The sequence below is a fragment of the Ictidomys tridecemlineatus genome, chromosome 3, assembly GCF_052094955.1.
Source record: "Ictidomys tridecemlineatus isolate mIctTri1 chromosome 3, mIctTri1.hap1, whole genome shotgun sequence".
NCBI lineage: Eukaryota > Metazoa > Chordata > Mammalia > Rodentia > Sciuridae > Ictidomys > Ictidomys tridecemlineatus.
This window is the reverse complement of record NC_135479.1, coordinates 25,250,555-25,275,372: the sequence shown is the minus strand read 5'-3', so window position 1 is coordinate 25,275,372 and position 24,818 is coordinate 25,250,555. Positions and strand designations below refer to the sequence as shown.

The 24,818-nt window shown below is 36.1% G+C and overlaps 1 protein-coding gene and 1 pseudogene across 5 annotated transcripts in view; one reads left to right on the top strand and one right to left on the bottom strand.

The window, feature by feature from the left end:
- The window catches only part of Spop (speckle type BTB/POZ protein), a 74,729-nt gene that overhangs the window by 5,342 nt on the left and 44,569 nt on the right, over positions 1 to 24,818 (top strand). Inside the window, exons 2-3 of one of the 5 annotated variants that reach the window (XM_040268902.2) lie at positions 13,449 to 13,518; positions 20,558 to 20,603. The exons of 1 other annotated variant lie outside the window; for it this stretch is intronic. The gene's annotated coding sequence lies outside the window, so the exon portion shown is untranslated. Of the gene's footprint in view, positions 1 to 8,447; positions 8,506 to 13,448; positions 13,519 to 20,557; positions 20,604 to 24,818 lie in introns of all 5 variants that reach the window. 3 more of the 5 variants (XM_040268901.2, XM_040268900.2, XM_040268903.2) reach the window with 3 other exon arrangements.
- On the bottom strand, positions 12,373 to 12,875 carry LOC101966106 (U2 small nuclear ribonucleoprotein B'' pseudogene; annotated as a pseudogene).

Below are 24,818 nucleotides of genomic sequence, written 5' to 3'. Positions count from 1 at the left end.
AAATTAGGTTTTTCATCTCCCTTATGGAGCTTCTGGAACCAAATTCTCAAAACTGAAGGTGCCTTTATTTAACCCGGTGGACTTAGTGTTTTACTTCTGTGCCACTGGCATTGCTGGATTCTAGATTTTAGAACTCACAATTTCTTTGTCTTAAATATTGAATATTCTTTTCCACCCCCGGTACTGGAGATTGAACCCAGAGCCATTCTACCATTGAACTACATCTCCAGCCTTTTTATTTTTACTTTTTTATTTTGAGACAGGTTCTGAGTTTCTGAGGCTAGTCTGGAACTTGTGATTTTCTTGCCTTAGCCTTTCAAGTAGCAGGGATTAGAAACATGTGCCACCAGGCTCTGCTCTCTTAAATATTCTTTGTAAAAGACAGGTAGTGTCTCTGAAGATAGTGGTGCTTTCCGCCCCACCTAAAAGTTTAGCTAGAAAGGACATGGGGATTTTTTTTTTTTTTTCCTCATGAGAAACCCTGCTTTTTTCTGAGATGAAAAGTACACAGAATGAAAGAGACTGAAATTTGTATTTATAAGTTTTGTTGGGGGTGTGGCATTTTCATTGTTGTATAAAAACATCTTCGTATGTATATGCATGCATATGTTTTTCTTCTGTTTTCTTCATTTACATGCATTTCTTACATGGTTGGAGTATTATGTAAGATTATGCTGTAATAACACATTTTTTTCCATTATCATTAGATTTTCATCATAAAAAAGGAGTAAGACAAATTGTTCTTAATTAGGGAATAACTTCAGCTGGGTCGTGAACCCTGATATCCAATTGTCCTAACTTGGGGTCTGGAACAATGCTGAATCCTGTGAATTTCTTTTGTGTACTGTAGACTCAGGAGAAATGTCAGTGCATCTGCAGTGTTTTCTGAAATTCACCATGCTAATGAAGGTTAATACAAATGAAAGAACAGAACTGCATTCTAAAGCTGGTTTCAGGGGCTAGACTAATTCCTGCCTTAGTAAAAAAAAAAAAAAAAAAAGAGTCATTAAATTTTTCCCATGTATAGTGGTATTTTGAGTTTTGTCTTACTGATTTCAAGTTACTCAAAGTCAGATAATAACAGTATTCTGATACTTATCTGAAATTCATTTCTCAATTTCTTTTTTACCCTCTTGTCATATTTACAAGATTATTTATCTTCAACCTGGTTTCATAACATTACTGGCTCCATATTAATTCTGGTTGTGTATTCAGAGAAGCACACCTGTTTCTTGTATTTGTATTTATAAGGCATGGCTATGCTGACACATTTAATAGTAAGATCTAGTAGCTTCTTTCCCCCCACCCTCACTCAGTGCCAGGAATTGAATCCAGGGCCTCGTGCATGAAAGGCAAATACTGTATCACTAAGCCACATTTTCAGCCCTTTTTTTACTTTTGTTTTTTTAATCCCTCCATATCAGAAAAAAAAAATCCTTATAGACTCTTTAGGGAATGTAGAGGCTGTCATTCATAAAATTACTGTCAGGATTGGCAAGGAGTTGCCCAAGTGCTCTGTATGGCAGAGCTGGTCAAGGCAGCTTTGGGAGACCTGGGTACAGACCTTAGAGTGGGTATAACCAATGTGATCCTGCAATCTGTACACGTGGTAAAAATAAGAATTCATACCCCACTTGAATCAAATGTATGAAATATGATATGTCAAGATCATTGTAATGTTTTGAGCAACCAATAAAAAAAAATAGAGTGGGAATTAAATATTCAAACAATAACTCTTGTTTGGCTAGGAAGACCTTTGCTCTTGGATGTTTCTTGCTACGAAGCTGTTGGCATAAATCTTCATGCTGTGGTGCCATTTATATCAGAGAAGGGCCTGGAGTAGTTTTCTAAAGCCTCTGGTTTCTCCTGTCTGCCTGTTTATTTATTTGTAAGGGGAAAAATGTGTGTAATCATTTTCTCCTTAAATTGAGATTTATATAATCCTTTACTTGATATCTAGAAATAGGTAAGCCACATAAAGTTTGCTGTAAATAGAAATGATCTTTTTAGTGCAGAACATCATTTGTGCTGTCTTAATTTTTAAAATATAAAATGTGTTAAACAGTGGCACATGCCTGTAATCCCAATGACTCCAGAGGCTGAGGCAGGAGGATCTCGAGTTCAAAGCCAGCCTTAGCAAAACCAAGTTGCTAAGCAACTCAGTGAGACCCTGTCTCTAAATAAAATACAGAAAAGGGCTTAGAATGTGGCTCAGTGGTCCAGTGCCCCTGAGTTCAATCCCTAGTACCTTCCCCTACCAAAAAAAAGTAACACATCCTGAGGCATGATGTGCTGGGGAGTGACAGTGTCCAAATTATATTGTTATATTGTGTGCATGTATGAATATGTAACAACAAATCCCATCATGATGTACAACCATAATTCACAAATAAAAAATGTGGGAAAAATAAATTAATTAGGGCTGGGGGTTGTGGCTCAGCGGTAGAGCTCTCGCCTAGCACGTGTGAGGCCCTAGGTTCGATCCTCAGCACCATATTAAAAAAATATTTTAAAAATTAATTAAAGTGCTGTGAAGGAATAGAAAAAATATGTATTAAATATTAAAAAAGACTTAACACTTTTCTGAATTTGGTTTTTATCAAATTCTAGCTTTGCTACAATTCAGTGTGCACCCTATAATTCTGTATATCATTCTTTAATATTTGTGTTTAATATGGTTTTTGAGATTTACTTGGTTTATGTATAACTGGAGTTCATTTTAATTGCTGTATGGTATTTTACTGTATGAATGTATTGTGTTAACCATTTATCCATTTCCTGGTAGTAAACATTTTAAGATATTTCTAATTTTTTGTTATTATGCACAATAATATACATTTTTATTATATTTCCAACATAACTACTTTAAAGTGTACAATTCTGTAGTTGAAGTACATTCACAATGTTATTCAACAGTGTCTAGAACTTTTTCATCTTGTAATGCTGAAATGCTAAACAATATCCACCCCTCTACTTTCTATCTTTAGGAATTTGACCACTCTAGGTGCCACAGTAAGTGGGATCATACAGTATTTGTCTTTTTGGTGACTTTTTTCACTTAACATAATATTCTCAAAATTCACCTGTGTTGGGACAGGGTTGTGGCTCAGTGGTAGAGCTCTTGTCTAGCATGTGTGAGGCACTGGGTTCAATCCTCCCTGCACCACATAAAAATAAAACATAGTAAAGGTATTGTGTCCAAATACAACTAAAAAAAAAATTTAAAAAATTCATCTGTATTGTAGTATGTATCAAAATTACCTTTCTTTCAAAAACTAATCGAGGGGCTGGGGAGGTAACTCAAACGGTAGCGCACTCGCCTGGAAGTAGCGCGCTCGCCTGGAATGCGTACAGCCCGGGTTCCATCCTCAGCACCACATACAAACAAAGATGTTGTGTCCGCTGAAAACTAAAAAATAAAATATTAAAATTCTCTCTCTCTCTCTCTCTCTCTCTCTCGATCTTACTCTCTCTTTAAAAAAAAAAAAGACTAATGGATATCCCATTGTATTTGTATACCATATATTGTTTATTCATTCATCAGTTGGTAAACATTTGGTTATTTCCAGCTTTTGGCTATTGTGAGTAATGCTACTGTGAACATGGATTTACAATATCTCCTCAAGACCCTCCTTTTAATTCTTTTGAGTATATACTCAGTCTTAAAATTTCTAGAATATATGATGATTCTATTTTTAATTTTAACTTTTTGGTACCTGGAGTTGAACCCAGAGGTGTTTTATCACTGAGCTACATCCCCAGCCCTTTTATTTATTTTTTAATTTTGAGACAGGGTCTCACTAAGTTGCTTAGGGCCTAACATTGCTGAGGCTGACCTCAAACTTGCAATCCTCTTGTCTCAGACTCCCAAATTGCTGGGATCACAGGCACGTGGCACTGGCTTATTTGTAATTTTTTTTTTAAATATTAGTTTTAGGTGGACACAATATTTTATTTTTATGTGGTGCTGAGAATCGAACCCAGTGCCTCATGCATGCTAGGTGAGCGCACTACCACTTGAGCCACATCCCCAGCCCTTATTTGTAATTTTTAAAGGAAACTCCGAGGGGCTCAGGATATAGCCCAGTTGGTAGAGTGCTTGCCTTGCATGCACAAGGCCCTGGCAGGGTTCAATCCCCAGCACTACCAAAAAAATAAAAAAAATTAGTTTTGCTTTTCACATTTTAACCCCTAATTTACCTGGAATTAATTAATTAATTTTTAAAAAGACTTTTTAGTTATCAATGAACCTTTATTTTATTTATTTAAGTGCAGTGCTGAGAATTGAACCCAGTGCCTCCCACATGCTAGGCAAGCACTGTATCACAGAGCCACAACCCCAGCCCCCTGAAATTAATTTTGATGTTCAGTGTGAAGTAGGAATCAAAACTTTTTTTTCCCCCTCTAATGTTAACCCTGAAGTATGGTTCTAAATTTCTTTTCTTTTTATTTTTCATAAGGATAATCCAGTGACCCAGCATCATGTATCCGGTAGTCCATCTGCTTCGTTCTACTTTGTAATGCCACTTATATGTTTCCATACATAAAAGCGCTTGCATGTGTTTTGCCTCTATTCTGTACCATTAGTCTGTTTGCTTTATTGTGCTGGGTGCTGCCTTAATTATCAGAATTTTATAATAATTGTTCTTATTTGGTAGAGCAAAACTTAGTACCTTTTGTTTTTCTGTTTATCAAGCTCCCTAAAAACCTTTGTCAGATTGGTACATTTTAATGAAGCCATTTGCTATCTAAATATATTCACATAAAAAAATAGGCTTGCCTTATCTAATTAGCAACTGATTATTCTGAATGAGCCTACAGTTTCCACTCAATTTTTAATTTTGTTGGAGTGATTTTCATTTTTATTTAGGAATATGATTCTTCAAATGGAAGATACCAAATAAAACAGTTTGGTATTGAGGTTTATGATGTTAAAGCTTTTCTTGATCTAAGAAAATGGAACCTATTTAAACTAGCTCATATAAAAAGATTTATCAAAAGGAAATAATAATTGTAGAATGCAAGGCAAAGTTGACCAACCAGATTTTCAAAAGAGCTGGAACGAAAACAGTTCCATAGACTTCAGCCATAAGAGCTGATGGAGTCTTGTTCTCTGCTATAAATAAACTTTAGTTTCTATGAGACTTTATTCAGATTCTTGAGGGAGATCTAATTTGGTCAAACTAAGACTTGATTTCCTCCAGGTTCACCCCAGTTGTGGAAGGGGAGAGGTAGATTTGGTACATACAGCAATTTGGGGGTTGGCTAGACTCAGAGACAGATTTTCTTGAAGCAGGGATCTCAAACATTATTGGTCATAGGACTGTTTACACTCTTAAAAATTGAGTACACTAAGCTGGGTATGGCAGCATATGCCTGTAATCCTAGTAACTTTGGGTGCGAAGACAGGAGGATTATAAGTTCAAGACCACAAGACCAGCCCCTGTCTAAAAATAAAAAGGACTGGGGTTGTAGCTCAGTGGTAACATGCCCTTCAGTTCAACCCCAAGTATCAAAAAATAAGAGCTTTTGTTTGGGTTATATCTGTTGATTTTTATCAAAGTAGAAATTGAGATGGAAAACATTTACAGAATATTTATTATTTAAAAATAACAATAAACCATCTCATTAATGTAATATTCTTATGAAAAATAACTTCAAAAAAATGAGTGAAAAGGGTGGTGGCACTTTTTCATTTTTGCAAATCTCTTAAATATCCAGCTTAATGGAATACCACTCGATTCTCATATCTGCTTTTAGATTGAATTTGATGTGATAGGTGGTTTTGATTGAGGTATTTAAAGAAATATGACTTCAAAGGATATGTAAAAAGTATATGAAGAAAATATGGCCTCAAAGTATAGTTGAAAAAGGGAGAAGTTTTTTTGTTTGTTTGTTTTTTTGTTAGCATTTTCAGACAGTTGTGTACATTCTCTGATACCATACCAAAACTTGACAAGTGTTTCTTATAAGTTAAGTTATATTGTGGAATCTGAAATTGTATCATGTTATTGTTAAATTCAAATTCATTAGTCTTGTGTTGTGTTTGAATGCATTATTTATTTATTTTTTTCAGGAATGGGATCTCACTATGTTGCCCAGGCCAGCCCCAAACTGCTGAGCTCAAGTAAACCTCCTGCCTCAGCCTCTTGAGTAGCTAGGATTACAAGTGCATGGCTAAATGGATCTTTTACCCATACATGATTTTATAATAGTAGGCATTGATCATTTAGGAAATTTAGGAGTTAAGCAGATCTTCCATATGTTTAAACATTTCACAATGCAATATTATTTATTTATTTGTGTTATTTAATTTTATTTACTTTTATATGGTGCTAAGGATCGAACCCAGTGCCTCACACATGGTAGACAAGTGTTCTGCCACTGAGCTACAGCCCCAGCCCCACAATGCAGTATTTTAAAAGCTCACATTAGTTAATATTACCATTCCATTTCATGAGAAAAGTTTGCTAGTATTGGGAAAATGTCAGGCAACTGTAAGTTTTCTAAAATTGTAAATTTTTTCATTAAGGCTCGGGTTTTATCATTGGCAACAAATACTGTCAGTTGTTTTCCTTTATGTGGCAGACTCCATTTTCAAGAAAATGTCTGCTAAATATTCTTGTCTGAATAACCAGTTTGTTCTTTGTTCCAAGAAAAAGTAGTGTTCCATAGAAAAAGTGACCAATTGAGCTGACAACCCAGTCTTAAGTGCTTTTTTGAAATTATTGTGCTTGAGTATCCTGTGAAGTGCTTTCTTTCATTACACAGAATATTTAAAAGACCTATATTCAAAGGTTCAGATTTGATAAAATAATTTTTATTACTTCCATCAAGAAAGTCCTAGCTGGGTGCTGTGGTGCATGCCTGTAATCCCAGTGGCTTGGAAGGCTGAGGCAGGAGGATTGCAAATTCGAAGCCAGTTTTAGCAACTCCATGAGATCCCATCTCAAAATGGAAAATAAAAATGCCTGGGGATGTGGCTCAGTGGTTAAGTGCCTCTGATTTCAATCTGTGGTAGGAAAAACAAAACAAAAAGAAAGTGTTAGCACAATTGGCTCCCCACCCCTCATCACCTATGCATGGTGGTGATTCTAGTGCAGTTTGAACAATCAAAAAAAGGCAAGATTTTTTAGTATTATTATAAAATATTTTTGACTTAAAAGACCTTTTAAAAGGGAATTTCAGGGATCTTTGGGGCATATTCTAAGAACTTATAGCCTTAGGAGAGGATGTGGTGGGGAGAAAAGGTCTGTACTTAGATATAACAAGCATTTCATAATGTAATTTTTTAAAAAATATATTTATTTTTTAGTTGTAGTTGGACACAATACCTGTATTTTATTTATTTATTATTTTTATGTGGTGCTGAGGATGGAACCCAGGTCCTTGCATGTGCTAGGCGAGTGGTCTACCGTTGAGCCACAACCCCAGTCCCTCATAATGTAATTTTACTGACTTGCTAGTGAAATCACTTAGCACACTTAATATGTCAAAATGAATGGAATATTTTAAAAGAGCATAAAAATCTTGAAATGTCAAATTGAATAGAAATGCATCCCTAGGAATTAATGTTTTCAAACACCAGAGTTTTAAGATTTTCAACCAGGTAGTCTTTCAAGTCTATAATAATATTAGAATAAACTGTCTTAATAAATATAAAATTTGTGTTATGTAGTAGTGCATAGAGTTTAACATTTTCCTATCTGCCTCTTTCTTCCTTCCTTCCCCCTCCCACCCCTTTCTCTCTGACAGGGTCTTATTATGTTGCCCAGGTTGCTCTTGAACTCCGAGCTCACACGATCCTCCTATCTCAGCTTTCCAAGTAGCTGGGACATAGAGGAACATTGCCACCACACCTGACAATTTTATATATATATTAATATTTATTTTTTAGTTGTAGTTGAACATAATACCTTTATTTATTTTATTTTTATGTGGTGCTGAGGATTGAACCCAGAGCCCTCTACTTGCTAGTCAAGCACTCTACCGCTGAGCCACAACCCCAACCCCTTAAGTATATTTTTTTAAATTGCATTTGAGAAAAATTTCTCTAAAAATTGTGTTTAGGAAAGTAATACCTTTTCAGAAAACACATAAAAGAAGAAAAGTCCTGAAAGAAAAGGCTGGGAGTCCACCATACCAGCTTTATTATACCTTTTGGTCATTAAAGGGTCTTGCTAAAGAGAAACAGCCCCCACTTCCTTCCAACTATTTAAGTATGTTTTGTCACAGATAAGGGAGTAGTGTTGTTAACTGACTTCATTTCAGTGAATATCTTTTAGTGACTAGGCAAAAGGTGTTAAAGAAGGTATGTTCTGAAACAGCGGAGCATTAAACCAGCATTATGTATTTGGTGTTTAGAAGAAGAAATCACTGAATTTAGAAAGCTGGGGTGAGAGGAAAGTCTCTGTGAAGGTTAATTTGTCCTGGGTTTTGAACAACAGGTATTTTGAAGATTGGAATTTTGATTGGCAGAGATGGAGAAGGGAATTCAGGAAGAAGGTATGTCATACGCAAAAATGTGGAGGTAGGGAATTTCTGTGTTTGTTAGTAGAGGGTTTGTACTGGAAATCATGAGTGTAATGTAGCTGAGGCAAAAGATATATGGGATTATGAGAGATAAGACTGAAAAGTAAATTGTCTGAGAACATGGAAGGTTTTCTACTATTGCCAGGCACTTGGGTTTAATGTGGTAAACCATGGGGGACATTGGAAATTTTTGAGTCGGGCATGGTGGTATATGCGTGTAATCCCAGGGACTTGGGAGGCTGAAGCAGGAGGATCTCAAGTTGGAGGCCAGCCTAGAAATTTAGCAAGACCCTGTCTCAAAATTAAAAGGTCTGGAGGTATAGCTTAGTGGTAAAGCTCCCCTGGGTTCATGATAGCAGTGTACTTTCAGAAAATTTTTTTACTTCATTTATTTATTAATTATTGACTAGTTTTTGAATAGTTATTCTGTACCATGTAAGCTTGAGCCAAGGTATATATAATGGCCACCTAAACAGAAAATTTCTACTCAGAATTTGCAATTTAGGAGAGGAGTTTCAGCAAATAAACACAACTATAAATTATAAATGGTATGAAGGAATGGGATAAATTACTAATAGGATAATGGGGGGAGATTAAATTTAATTTGAGGAGCCAGAGAAAGCTTGGTGAGAAATTAAATATTGAGTTCCTACTAGGTACCAGATGCTGTTCTGGGTCCTGGGAATATAGTTAAAAAACAAAGCAGACAAAATCCCTCTCTCATGGAGCTCATATTCAGGCAGCAAATAGGATTCAATAAAGTATGTGGTATGTTAAAATGTGATCACAAGTCCCAAGAAGAGAAATTGATAGGAAATATTAGGTGGGAGTAGGAGTTGCATTGTTAGGTAGAATAGTGAAGGAAGGCCTTTCAAAATCACTACAAAGGTAATGTTTGAGTAAAGGTCTGTAGAAAGAGGAGGAGTGAACTAGCACTCTAGGTAGAGGCCTCAGTGAGGGCAAAAGCCATGAGGCATGTATAAGCCTGGCCTGTTCAAGGAACCAGCAAGTCCAGTATAGCTAGAGTTAAGTGAACAAGGGGAAAGTAGTAGATATTAAGTCAAAGAAGTTGACTCCTATATAACAGTGAAGTCCAAATCCTGTAGTGTTAGAATCACCTGTGGAGCTTAAAAACTCATACCTGGGCTGCACTCATACCACTTAAACTAGAAACTGCTGGTGGGACTCAGGAGGTAAGAGATGGAGAGAAGTAGATATATTTGAGAAGTATGTTAAAGAATTAATTATAGATTGAATGTGGGGATTGAGGAAAAGAAAAGTGTCAAGAATGACTCCCAGGTTTCTGGCTCAAACAACTGGATGGGTAGAGGTGTCACTTACTGAGATGGGGGTGGGAGATAAAGAGGAATGGGAAAAGTAGGTGTGGGATTTGGAGGGAAGATCAGAAATCAGGAGTTCAATTTTAGATACGAATAAAGCTAAGTATAAATATGTTGAGTAGGCAGATCTATGAGTGGAGCTTTAAGTGAAAGCAGAGCTTGAGGTAATAAATTGTATATCATATGCTTATTGATGGTCTTTAAATTGTCTTAATGACATCATATGGGCTAAATTTGATGGAGAAAGAAGTGGAGGTGTGGAAACTAGCTAGCCTATTCCAGTAATCAGAAGAAGAATTGGTGCTAGCATAAACTAGGATAATGTCAGTGGAACTGGAAATGAAGGAGTAGGTTGGGGATTTTAAGGACCTGTGGAACCTGTATTCAGTGGGGGTGGGCAGTAGGCAAGGAAATAAAGATAACATCAAGATGTCAAGCTTGGATGAATTGATGGGTCTGTTAAAAGATATAAACCAGTCAGAATGAGCTGCTGTGGAGAAAAAAGTGCACTTGGTTTTGGATGTGTTGCCCTTTAGGACAGAGATCCCCTCCAGCAGGCAAGCAGTTGGATCTTTCATACTGAATTTTGGGAAAAGGAGGTGAGGTTTGAAACAGCTCTAGAAATTCATTTTCATACGCTGAAAATGAAACTTTTATGTACAATTGATGCACCATGGGAACAGCAAGATTTATGAAAATGACAACATCCACTCTTCATTATGACTTCTTAGGCCTTCTATTGTATGGTCCTTGCCTTTTTCTTGCATAATAGTGTTTCCCTTTGGTTGCCATGTATAAGCTAACTGCCTTTTTATTCTAGTATATCCATTCAAGTCTTCTCTTGGGCCTTTTACACTTTTTGTTTTCTCATATTGACTCTTCCCTTCCTCTTGGTAGGGGGATAGAAATGCAGACATAATCCAGAAATTAGTATCTGGGAAGTGGAGGAAGTCCAAGAGATCCTTGCTGAGGAATTGGAGTATGGATGAGCATCCGAAATGGAATGGCTCTGGAAACTTATTAAATTGAAATCCAAACCCAAAGACACCAAGTATTGGGCACCCCAATACTGTTCACTAGAGGTACCAAAGCAGTGGTGGTTCCCTGAACCTTGGTCATCTGTGATGATGTGGTGGTGGTGATGGTTGACATTTGGAATATAATTTGACTTGGTGATGACTTGACTCATTGCCATCTATCATGTTTACCACTTAGGGAAATATCTTCTCCATAAAGTAGAAACTTCCTTCAGGGAAAGTTATCATAAATTATTTCAGAAATTTCTGGCTTGAAGAAACAATATAATGACAACGGGGAATTTAGTTACATATCAGTTTTGACATATTTTTTAGTAGTTATAACTTTTTTTTATTTTGGTACTGGGGATTAAACTCAGGCACTCAAATCACTGAGCCACATCCCCAGCCCTATTTTGTATTGGAGACAGGGTCTTACCGAGTTGCTTAGCACTTCGCTTTTGCTGAGGCTCTGACTTTGAACTCATGATCCTCCTGCCTCAGGCTCCTAAACGACTGGAATTACAGGCCTGTGCCACCATGCCCAGTGGGGTTATAACTCTTAATAAGCGAATTTTGCACTCTGAGTGGTGATGATTGTAGTAAATGGGAGTAATACACTGTATACAGATCTTTAAAAAGAACTGCATGTAATTTAAAAACTTACACTGTATTTTTTCATAATAAAAGTTTTCATTTTCTGATTATAAAATAATTCATGGAAAAAATAGAAACATATAATGAAAAAAAGTTTAAAAAAAAATTGCCCCAAATACAACCAGGCAGTTTCTTTTTTAAAATATTTTTTTAGTTATAGATGGACACAATATCTTTATTTTTACGTAGTGCTGAGGATCAAACCCAGTGCCTCACATAGGCAAGTACTCTACCACTGAGCTACAACCCCAATCCCAGACAATTTATTATAGTTAACATTTTTCTGAATATTATTGGGTATTTCTCTAAATGTATATTTGCATGTGTTGTTTATCAGTGTATTTTTTCATGCCAGTAAAAAAAGAAAAATTTCTTAAAGTGACTACATAGAATCTGTTGTATGGAGACATCATATTTTATTTGTCCAAGTGCATATGTGGAACTTCTGTAGTTTTTGTTTAGATAAATTATGCTGTCACGAATAGGCTTGTACATAAATCTATATACGCTGGTCAAATTGATTCCTTAGACTTAACTGCTGAAGTGGCACTACTGTGTTAAAGAGTGTGCAACGTTACATTTTTTTCTCAATCATTCCTTAGATTTTTTTTTTTTGTATAAAAAAAGTTTATTGTACAAAATTAAGGCCTTTGTATTTCATTGTTCACTAAGGTTAAAGAAAGAGTGGATGAATTTTTTTAAGTCCTTCGCAAAAATTTCACTTTCACTTATCCTCCACCTTGAACCATTAAAACGACTTGACTAAATGTTATCAAAGCAAACACTGTGGATACCATCAAGTCCATTAAAAATGACTATCCCAAGTGTTATTTCTTGGCATAGTTGATCATAGCATGGGATAGGGTGATCTTAAACTACCCCTGGCATCTCCAGCCTGCTTGTCATTTTCAAAATTGACAAAAGCAGTGTCATACCTTCCAAGTATCAGACTGTATTTCCTTAAAACCAGGGAACAGATTAAACAGCATGGATAACATCATCATCTTCTCTTCTGGTAAATTATTAAGGAATAAATATAGTTTTGAGGGTAATCAGGAATCTGAGGATTTGGTGTTGAATTTCCTTGGGTGTTAGCTGAATTTGGAATTTCCCAATCAGGCTTTTTGTTTGCAGTTGTTGCAGTCTGTTCCAGTTTTGGCTTTTTTCTTTTCTTTGTCAGCAAAAAGTGCCTCATATTTTAAATATCGTATCAGAATCTGTTTTTGCATACTGGATTCACATTGGTTTACCATAAAATAGAAATCCTTGTAACTGTCTCAAAGCATTTGTAAATGAGCTCAGTTCCTTAAATAGAGCCCTGCCCTCTCATATAGAGATCTCTTCAGTTCTTCTTAATTTTGTCATTCATATTGTTGATATAAATTTATGATTTGGCTTAATATTGAAGTTTGGGTTAGGTTCTTCAAGTAGCTTTAGTGCCTCATCTGCTTCTGTTCAAACAGTGAAGAGGTGGGCCAGCCCAGTAGCCCCAGCAACTGTGAAGTACAAGTCACTCCAGTCCACCTAAGGCCTTCACTCCTTAGATATTATTTATTTATTTATTTATTTATTTATTTATTTTTAAGTTATACATTGACACAGTATCTTTATTTTGTTTATTTTTATGTGGTGCTGAGGATTGAACCCAGGGTCTCACACGTGTGAGGCAAGCGCTCTACTGCTGAGCCACAATCCCAGCCCACTCCTTAGATATTTTTATAGTTGAAAAGATTTATCATCAGTAAAGGACTTTTTAAATTTTTTTTTTTTTTTTTAAAGTAAAGGACTTTTTGTGTGTGTGTGTGGTGCTAGGAATTGAACCCAGGGCTTGTGCATGCAGGACAAGCACTCTATCAACTAGCTATAGAAGCCCCAGAAAGAACTTTTTTTTTTTTTTTTTTAGTTCTTGGTGGACACAACATCTTTGTTGGTATGTGGTGCTGAGGATCGAACCCGGGCCGCACGCATGCCAGGTGAGCGCGCTACCGCTTGAGCCACATCCCCAGCCCCAAGAAAGAACTTTTTAATAAAGGAAAAGTTACATTCTTATAGTAACTGTTCTTACCATCTGACAAATTGTGTTTTTTCAAAGTACTTATTCCTATGTCTCATTAGATCCATCAAGAGAATTTAAGGCCAGCTGCTATGGCATATGCCTGTAATCTCAATGACTCAAGCCAATTTAGTGACTCCACAATTTAGTGAGACCCTGTCTCAAAATAGAAAATAAAAAGGGTTGGGGATATGGGTAAGTGGTAGAGTGCCCCTGGGTTAAATCCCAGTACTCCCCTGCATCCTTTCCCCTCTGCAAAAAAAAAAAAAAAAAGAAAGACATATACCCAAGGATTATAAATCTGAGCATCCTATGTTCATTGTCAGCTCATGGGTTCTAAGTAATAATATTAATTGCTAAGAAGGTGACAGTAAGTATGATTGGAATTCAGAGTGTACTGGGGTGGCAGGGTAGAGCTTGATCTGAATCTGGAAATATAGTATTCAGATAAGAGATAGGAGGATCTTCTTGGCTTTCAGAGGGTATGAATAAATGAGAAAGGGATATAGTAATAGGAATGAGCTGACCAACAAGTTAGAGTTAGCTAATTGTGGAGAGGAGAGTTTATGTTATGATGTAGTGGAAAAGCATGTATGGGAGTGAAGTTAGATCCCAGATGATTGCTTTTTATTTTTATTTTATTTTTTTAATATTTTATTTATCTATTTTTTTGTACTGGGGATTGAACCCAGGAGGGGCTTTACCGCTGAGTCACATCCCCAGCCCTTTTGATTTTTCTTTTCTTTTTTTTTTTTTTTTTTTTTAACTTTGAGACAGTGTCTCACTAAGTTGCTTAGGGCCTCGTTAAGTTGCTGAGGCTGGCCTCAATCTTTTGATTGTCCTGCTTCAGCCTCCTGAGCTTCTGTGATTACAGGTGTGCCTGACTGCTTTTATTTTTACAACATCTTAAGTTGTGCAGTATGGAACTATAAGATAAAGCAGATGTGTAGATATGGCCTCATTTTAAGCAAACTACATATATTAAAGTAACTTTTTACAAGAAATGTAGGAGAAGGGTCACTTATTTATGTATTTATTTATTTTCATACACTTATTTATTTATTTATTTATTTTTACGTGGTGCTGAGGATCAAACCCAGTGCCTCACACATGCTAGGGCAGTGCTCTACTGCTAAGCCACAACCCCAGCCCCTGAAGGGTCATTTATTTATGTGTAAATTATTCAAATAACAAACTTTCCAATAATATGTATTTATTTTACCATGTAATTCAGTAGACATGTTGCAACTTTGTGGATCTTAGTGTCTTCTATAAAATCAAAGAGTTTAAGCAAGGTAGTCTCTGAAGTCCTTTTCTGACACTGAGATTATTACATAACTGTTGAAGAATAATATCTTGATTTTATGAATTAAGTTGGCCTGTGATCAGGTTGGTACCCACTTGTAGCTCTGTAGGTAAAATATAACCCCATATCTGTGGAAGCAAAATCCTCAACTGAATGATTCTGTAATGGCCTTGCAGATTTAGATTGATTCACCTTTGGAAATTCAGTTCTCATCTTTTATTTCTGAATGACAGTTATTCAGTTGAAAGAATGTTATGGCTAAGAGCCACAAGAGCATGCTGTGAGGTCAAGAGGGATTATTACATAATAGTTAGTTTTAACATTATCCTCATGTAAATTATCCCTCAAAATTTTCTCAGGTTGGCTTCCTATTTTATGTTCAATTCAGTCTCATGATATCTTTAATGTATGTCCAGACTATGTAAATAATTATTATAAGTTCAGACAAAAGATAATTTGGATGTAAATCTTTAGAAGAAATGACAGTGTATTCAAAAGTAAAATGTGTTAAGGATTTCTTTTTACTATATGTTTTGAATTATTCATATCACTTTTTACCTCCCTTAATACGAATAATTGAGAACTGACTAGTACTTTCTTAAATTCAAGGACTTGCTCTGTAAAGTACATAATCAAAGCTAGTTAATGGCATGCTTTGTGTATTTCTCTCCTAATGTAACATTCTTTTCAATAAATTTTACTACTTTTGACCAAAATAGTACATTTTAAAGAGAACTGAGGTAAGGTGTCACAAGGTAACCAACTAGCTCTTCTGACAGGCTGTCTCAGGATGCCATTAACTTGGTGAGATCTTTAAGATTCAGGCTTCATTCTTCAATTTTGTTGGTAACTTCAGTTGCTTCAGTGTCACTAGAATTGATTGGTGTCAGGTAAAATAGCTTATTCACAGGAGCTGACAGAATGTCATTTTTTTAATGTATTTAAAAAATTTTTTTTAGTTGTAGTTGACACAATACCTTTATTTTATTTATTTATTTTTATGTGGTGCTGAGGATTGAACCCAGTGCCTCGCACGTGCTAGGCGAGCGCTCTACTGCTGAGCCACAACCCCAGCCCTTATTAATATGTTTTGAGAGGTAGTCTTTTCCATGGCCTAGAAAATATGTCATTACTGTCCATTCCCTTTCTAGAGTGAAGATACTACTTTAAAAGGAAGAATATCTAATATTTACTGAGCAAGTTACCATGTGTCAGGCATTTACCTGTGTTGAACTCATTTAATCTTTAGAATAACCTTAAAGAGGAAGAGGAAGATAATCTCATCTGTATTTTATAGATAAGGAGTCTGTGGCATAGAAAGGTTCTTAAGTAATGTTCCTGAGATTTTACAGCTAGGAAACATACTGTACCATACAAATGAACAGATCACTTGGTGGGGCTGGGGATATAGTTCAGTGGTTGAGTGCGTGCCTGCCATGCACAGAGATCCTGGGTTTAGTCCCCAGCATGGTGAGGCAGAGTGGGGCGGGGGTGGGGGAAAGTTTATTGGTAAGCATGGAATCTTATCTAAGAGAAATAAAATCACTCATTCTTTTTTCAAGCATTTATTATTTGCAAGACACTTCCTAGACACCTGGCTTACCTTGGTTAATATAACATAGCAAGTGCACTCCAGGGACTCTCAGTCTAGTGGGAAAGAAAAATAATTACAACAGCAAGAAATCTACACACGGAGATTGAGAAGGAAGTATTTAATTCTATTTGGAGAGATCAGAGTTTACAAAGATGAGGGAGAGGCATTCTGGGGAGAAAAAACATACTCAAAACATGTCAGCAAAAAATAGTTCATTCTGTTTGTAGGAATAGAAAAATAAAATATAGCAATTAAAGTAATACTGCAGTGTGCTAATGTCAGGGACTTGACTGCTTGTGGTTGTGGGATGAAGAGAAATATGGGTTTGGGATGTATTTCTGAGGTAAAATTGGTAAGATGTGATGACTGCAGTGTGGGATGGGAAGTAGAAGAGTGTATAGGGAGGGGGTGGGGAATTGAGGCTGACTCCTAGGTTTCTAGTTTGAACACTTGAATGAATGATAGAATCATTGGAAAAATAATCAGGTTGTGGGAAGAAGTAGGGCTATCATTTTGGACTTGTTGAGTTTCATATGTTTATGGGATAACCATGTTGAGATGTTTAGTAGTAGAAAGTTGGTTTATGGTACAGAAGAGGTACAGAAGAGATAAGCAGGCATAGAAATCAATGAAATGATAATTGAAGAGTGGCTAGAAGACAGGATCAAAAGAAAAGGATCATTATTTCTTTTCAGTAAATCCTTGCTTAACCTTTTAGATTTTGTTTTGCCTGCTTTTGACTTGGTAGAAATCTTTTCTTTTTAATTCACAGAACTGTACACCAGAAAGTATAATTTTACTGTAGGTAAAATTTTAAATAAACAAGGATATAGCTCAGTTGGTAGAGTGCTTGCCTCCCATGCACAAGGCCCTAGGTTCAATTCCCAGCACCGCCCCCCCCCCCCCCCGAAAAAAAGTAAAAAATGCATCTAGAGTTTTTATCCCAGAATTCTGTGGATGATCTACTCTTTGCACTCTTAACAATATATGGGTAGGTCTTTTTGTAATGCAAAAACCTCATTTTATTTTATTTATTTAATTTTATTTTTTTGGTACTGGGCATTGAATCCAGGGTTGCTTAGCCACTGAACCACATTCCCAGTTCTTTTCATTTTTTATTTTGAGACAGAATGTCACTAAGTTGCTTATTAGGACCTTACTAATTTCCTGAGGCTTGCCTCCCAACTTGTGATCCTCCTGCTTCAGCCTCCCCAGTCTCTTGGATTATAAGTGCACATCACAATGCCTGGCAAAAACCTCATTTTAACAAAATTATCTAGGCTTTTCCAACAGTACTGTGACCATGTTTGCAAATAAGTAAGTGTTGAGTTTTATTTTGTCAGTTTTTCTTTTACTTGGTCATCAGTACTTAAGCAAGAAAGGACCTGAAGAGTCCTCAGACTGAAAGGCACAGTACTAATTCTACTCTTTTTCCAAACAAATTGTGAATGACTTCACCATACAAATCTGAGTTTTGTTTTAATTTTTTTTTTTTTGGAAATTTCTTCTTGAATAAGATTTTTAACATTAGCTATGGCAGGAACTGAAATAAAGATCATAGTTTCATTCCAGAGTAAAGAATAAAAGTATCATCTTTTGCCAACTACAATATAAAGACATTGTGAATTAGCTAAATGAACATCAATTTTAAAAGTCAAAGTTTATAGACGTAAATTATCTATAGAAGTGATTGGGTTAATTACAAGTAATATGAAAGTCTCAAGAATGTTGGACATCAATTTTGAAGCTGAATTTGAAAGTTATTTGCATCACATGATCTGATTGGATAAAATATTCTGGTTGCAATGTCTATAACCAATAAGTGTGCACTTTGGTTACATGTCTGCAACCAATAATGACCTATTAATGGTTCTCTTTTATGTCATAATAGTTTGCATTTAACATAGCAACCCAACCAAACATTGCTTCAGTTTGTTCTTGACAGTGTAATTGGCAAGCTGTGTGTTAAATTGAGTGTCTTTGGATTTGACTTTTGGACTAGTTTCAAGTAGTCATTGGTCCATTGCCACGTTATACTAATCTCTAATCCAAGAAACACATTCTTATGTATCTTGGAAAGAGTGGATAGTGTTGTTTGAGGCTTACCTCTTTTTTGTATGATTGAGATTTTTTTCTTTGGTGTAAAATTTTCACTTGAAAATTCTTAAAAATGTTATCCACTTACCTGTGTAGTTCAGTCTGATAAACTGGACATTGAACTCTGGTAAGTAGAATTTGTTAGCATCTAGAAGACTTTCATAATTTTTCAGATACAATCAGTCTTAAAGGGCCTACCCATATACCTGCAGGTAAGGACTTATTTATATCATGGGTAGGACCCTTACCAAATAACCCTTATTTGACTTTTCATCCTATTAATGTCACTTCCTCTCCTTTTCTATTGATATCCTATTGGATGCCTAGAACTATTAGCTGTGAGCCCAATATCTTCAGCTGAGCCCCGACAATAATTTGTGGCATAGTTATAATAAGAGCTAGAAGACAAACCTTCTTTTTGAAAGATATTTCTGGCCTACGATCCTGATTGGCTAGTTTTATATGTAGGTTTTTAAGGTTGGCCTTGATTCTGAGTGCTTCCTGTTAATGCCTAAAATCATAGGGCTTGTGCTTTAGTGATCACTGGGAGCTTAGTTTTCTCAAGAGATTTAATATTGGATGTATCTGGTTTATGTGAGTTAGGAAAGAATATGGTGGGAAGTCTTATGAGTTCATAAATTTTATTTTTTCACTTATAAATTTAAAGGAATGTCTGCTGAAAACATACAAATTGGATGTATTACATGTTTCCCTGATTCTGTTTTTGTTTTGTTTTGTTTTGTTTTGTTTTTTTTGAGGTGCGAGTAACTGAAGCTTGAACTCAGGGCAATCAACCACTGAGCCACATCCCAGCCCTGTTTTGTATTTATTTAGAGACAGGGTCTCACTGAGTTACTTAGTGCCTCACCATTGCTGAACTCACCATCCTCCTGCCTCAACCTCCTGAGCCCGCGGAATTATAGGCGTGCACCATTGCACACAGCTCTGTTTTTTTTTTGTTGTTGTTGTTGTTGTTTGTTTATTTTTGGAGTGGGGAAGCAGGTACTGGGATTGAACCAGTGGGAGCGTAACTACTAAGTCACATTCCCAGTCCTTTTTTATATTTTTATTTAGAGACAGGATATCGCTGAGATGTGTAGCGCCTCAATAAGTTGCGGAGGCTGGCTTTGAACCTGTGATCCTCCTGCTTTAGCTTCTCGAGCTGCTGGGATTCCAGCTTGTACCACTTCCTGGCTCTGATTCTGTAATATGCATTTTTTCACATTTCAATATAAGGACAAAATATTTTTAAATTTTGCATGATACAGTTGAAGTTGTAATAAATGTAATAGTTACAGGAAAGTAAAATGGGAACTGTGTGTATATTTATTTTGATTTTAGGAGATCATGGGAACCCACCCACACCCACACTCTTAGAGTTGCCTGTTGTTTACATGGTCCTTTGCAAATACTTTCTGTAAAATTAAGATGATAATTTCCAAAGTGGATACTATGAATTAATTTAAAAGTCGTTTACTGGGTATCTACTACATTATAGATGTTGTACCACTTGTTTAATTTAAAAATGTAAAATCATTCTAAGAGCTGCTTCCTGTGTGTTTCATTAACACATTTATCAGGTCTGATATCATGCACTATCCTTTTTAATTTGGGGATAAACAGTTGACTTAATGGGAATCTTGTCAATGACAAAGACAAGGAACTAAGTTTACGTTTATGTGTGCTGATAACATTCTCTGAAAGCGACAGATTATATGTGGAGGAATTTAGCCACTGCTTGTTTGCAATGTTGTGGATTAAACCCAGGGTCTCAAGCCTGCTGTGCATGCCTTCTACCACTGGCTGAGCTACAACCCCAGCCTGCAATACACCTTATTAAATCCACATTCTGATCTAAGACAGAACTGGACTTTTTGTGGAGTTTCATAGAATTTACAATATAAATTGTTTGCCTATTCTGTGAATAGAAATTTATTTTCTGTCAATATCTTTTTTTACAAGCACCACAAGGAAATATCAACACTTAAATCTTGTAAGCAACCAGCAGGCAAGTACCATATATTATGTTTGCTATATTTTTGGTTGGAGTTTGTCAATAAAAGATGTAGCTGTTTTTTGTTTAAGTCTAAATCTCGCTATTTCTTGTTTGTACCCATTCTTTTTTTTGCATGTTTGTACCCATTCTTTTTTTTTTTTTTTTTTAATTCTCTCTGTCTATCCTGAATGGATAGTGAAGCTCTAAGAGGTAGATGCTCAGTGGGGAATCACATTAGAAGCATATATTGATAACTTTGGAGGGCAATTAGAAGTATCTATCAAAATAAAGTGTGCAAGGCTCTTGGGCCTCCTTGTACTTTTTTTGTTCAGGTATCTCACTCATGTCTTGCATGGGTGAGGGAACAGGTTCCCATTGGAGGACTGGGCTGACTATGAAATAAAAGCTATGAAAGTAGAACCAAGATACAGCCACAAAAGACCAGAAATATGTTTTACAGAACAGGGGCAGTGCTAGGTTAAGCCAATCAGAGGGGGATATGGGTTTTGGTGCACTTGCCTTATTTATAGCGGTATATATCAAGGGTAGATATAAAGTTTCAGTGTGGGAGGAGTCTTCTCTAGGTGCTTGCTTTTTCACAGAAAATAGGATATAGGTGGGGGGGGGGGTAAACAGGCTGTTTGGCTCTTAGTAGGTCATGCCCATCTCAAGTGCTGTGCTAGAGCTTAAGATAAAACTAGGCAGGAAGCCATGTGAAACAGGTCTTCTCAAACCAGCAGGGTTACTGCTGGGAGTTCCTGATACCAGGCTTTCCTGTCTAGTGCTTCAACAACCACTTGTATTTCATGCACAGGTACACTTGTTTGCCACATAGTTTGTGAGAAAAATCTGAAACCACCAGGTGTGGTGGTGCAGGCCTGAAATCCCGGCAGCTGTGGAGACTGAGGCAGGAGGATCAGGAAGCCAGTCTCAGCAAAAAAGCCAGGAGCTAAGTAACTCAGTGAGACCCTGTCTCTAAATAAAATACAAAATATAGCTAGGGATATGGCCCAGTGGTTGAGTGCCCCAGAGTTCAATCCCCAATAACTACCCCTCCACCCTAACACTCCCCCCAGCCCCCCCCAAAAAAAAACAATCTGGAAACCACACAGCATGGTGCAGTAGAATTCTTTACAACCTTTAGAAAGAATAAGTATATGTATGGCCTACAGGGAATTTGCTGGTACATGCCTTTTTTGTTTATTTTATTTTTATTTTATTTTTATTTTTTTAATTTTTATTTTTTTGAGGATACAAAACAAACAGTGGTTGTTTTAGGCTTTGGAGGGACTCAGGAGTCTAGGAGGAAACTTATTTTTCAATTAAAGCTTCCTGTAATTTTTGAATTATGTTGTATGTGTGCTGGTTTTAGTTTTTTAAAAGAACATACGAAGAGAGATAAAATTTTAACAGTCTTTCCAAAGCATTAGAACTTTAGCACTGGTTATGACTTTAGACATTCTTATACAGTTGTACCTTTAATTTACAGATGAGAAAATTTAGATTTAGGGATGGGACTGTGGCTCAGCAGTAGAATACTTGCCTTGCATGGGTGAGGCCCTGGGTTGTATTCTCAGCACCACTGTAAATAAATAAAGATCTATCAACAACTAAGGGAAAAATACTTTCAAAAAAGAAAGAGAGAGAGAGAGAAAGATAGATAGATAGATTAGATTAGATTAGATTTAGCTAAGTATCTTCGAAGATTGCACTAGAATTCAGGTCCCAAGGATAGCAGTAGCTTATGTATGTATTGACTTGTTTTGTTCTTATTCTAAGTTTATTTAACTGATGTCCATTTCTCATGGTGAAGAATTGATTTTGGAAGACCAATAAAAAGTTGACCTTTGTAAGACAATTCTTAGAGTAACAACCTCTGGCAGTAATGATAAAATGTTAACTCTTCCCACATTTTTAGAACATTGAAGTACTCAATACCTTAAAAATGAATTTATGTATAAAACTTTAAAGTATTTATTTGAATGAATTTGTATCTAGAGTCTGGAGATTCCTTGTTTGATTTAAATATCTAGCTGACTATTCTGTATTTTTAAAATTGATTTTTATTGTGTTTTTTTTTCCATCAGTATCTAGGGGTGAGACTAAGAAAGTCTTGTGGTATCTAAATGGCTTGCTATTTAAAGGCAAAATTATCTGTAAGAGATGGTGGAAAGGGGCTGGAGTTGTGGCTCAGTGGTAGAGCACTTGCCTAGCACATGTGAGGCACTGGATTCAATCCTTAGCACAACACAAAAATAAATAAAATAAAGGTATTATGTCCAACTATAACTAAAAAATAAAAAAATAAAAGAGATGGTGGGAAATTGCTTGAAGAAGGAAATTTTATGTATTGAGGAGAAGCTCTCAGTTCTTGAACATATAAAAGTTCTTTTAACTCTTCAAGACTAGAAACATTTTTGCATTCAAACCATCCAAAGAAGTTGGTCATGGGGCCAGGCTTGGGAGGCTAAGACAGAAGGATCCCAAAGTTCAAAGCCAGCCTTAGCAAAACCAAGTTGCTAAGCAACTCAGTGAGACCCTGTCCCTAAAGAAAATACAAAAACTGGCTGTGGATGTGGCTCAGTGGGTGAGTGCCCCTGAGTTCAATCCCTGGTACCCCCAAAGATAAATAAATACATTGGTTATGGTAAGATTGACAGTTAAGTATGGAACTATTGGGGATATAGCTCAGGACCTAGCATGCACAAGGTCCTGGGTTCAATCCCCAGCACCATTTAAAAAAAAAAAAAAAAAAAAAGTAAACCTCATGTTTTGGGCTGGGGTTGTGGCTCAGTGGTAGAGCACTCGCCTAGCAAGTGCGAGGCTCTGGGTTTGATCCTAGCACCACATAAAAATAAATAAATAAGTATGGAACTGGACATTCAGACTACATTCAATGAATATTTTTTATGATTAATCGAGTTTAGGGCTCAAGCAGTAGAAACCCATTTATTAATGTTAAGATCAGTTGTTAGATTTGAAATTAAAAATCTACTTGTGACTCTTCTACTAGCATAGGTGGAGAAAACATACTTTTCCAAAATTTAATTGATACATAGTCATCTCAAAATACTCTAAATATTTGATAATAATTTGACTAGGCTGACATAAAGAATCTGCTTTGAAGCAAAGAATTTTCAGGAAGTAAAGAAACCTTTCACATATTGAACATCAGAGTCAAATTAATTTTTCTGTGCCGTTTTAATTAGTAAAGGTTTGGTTGAGTTGAGAAGGAGAAAAGGTTGTAGGAGCCAAGAACAAATAGATTTGCAAATTTATCTTTGTAACTCTGTATTCTTAAGAAGGAATCCAGTTTGTATAGCCACTTTAATTTTTTTAAACATTTAACTTTTGGTTGTAGGTGGACACAATATCTTTATTTTTACGTGGTGCTGAGTATCGAACCCAGTGCTTCATGCATGCTAGACAAGTACTCTACTTCTGAGCCACAATCCCAGCCCCACTTTAATTAATTTTGTCATGGATGTAGACTGAGCAGTGGAATTGGGTGGCTTAATATGAACAGATAACTTAATTTGGTCACATTAGATAAAACTGGAAAGCTAGGTTGGGGGTATTAATGTTGCATGTATTTTTTGGTTTCTAGTATCTTTTCTGGTAATGCAGAAAATTTGGTTGGTTCCTTGATTCTACATAGTGCCTCACCTATGTCTTTCTTGAATTATTTCAGTTTATCTGTCATTGAGTCTGACATCCTTAATTATAGCCTGATTGTATCTCACTAATGTATTATTTTTCATTTTATTCACTTTGAAATTCTTGATTCCTTGAGGCTGGGGTTGTGGCTCAGTGGCAGAGCACTCGCCTTGCGCATGTGAGGCACTGAGTTCAGTCCTCAGCACCACATAAAAACAAACAAAATAAAGATTTTTTTTTTTAAAAAAGAAAGAAATTCTTGAGCCCAACATCTCCTTTTTATAGCAAAACTGTGGGGAATGATAGTCTGACTTCTGGTCTTTGCTCTTCTGCATGAAATAAATACATCATTGGGCAAGCCACTATTCTGGTTTGGGGTTCAGTTTCCTGATCTCTAAAACAAAATATAATTCTAGATTTGTTTTATTAATTCCTTTATTCATCAAACATTTATGAAGCACCTTCTGTGTGCCAGGCATAATACAAGATGCTCTGGTATAGTCCTTGTCCTTGAAGAGTAGTCCAATTGAAAAAACTTATTTTATTCACAATACACATTTTTTGGTGGTG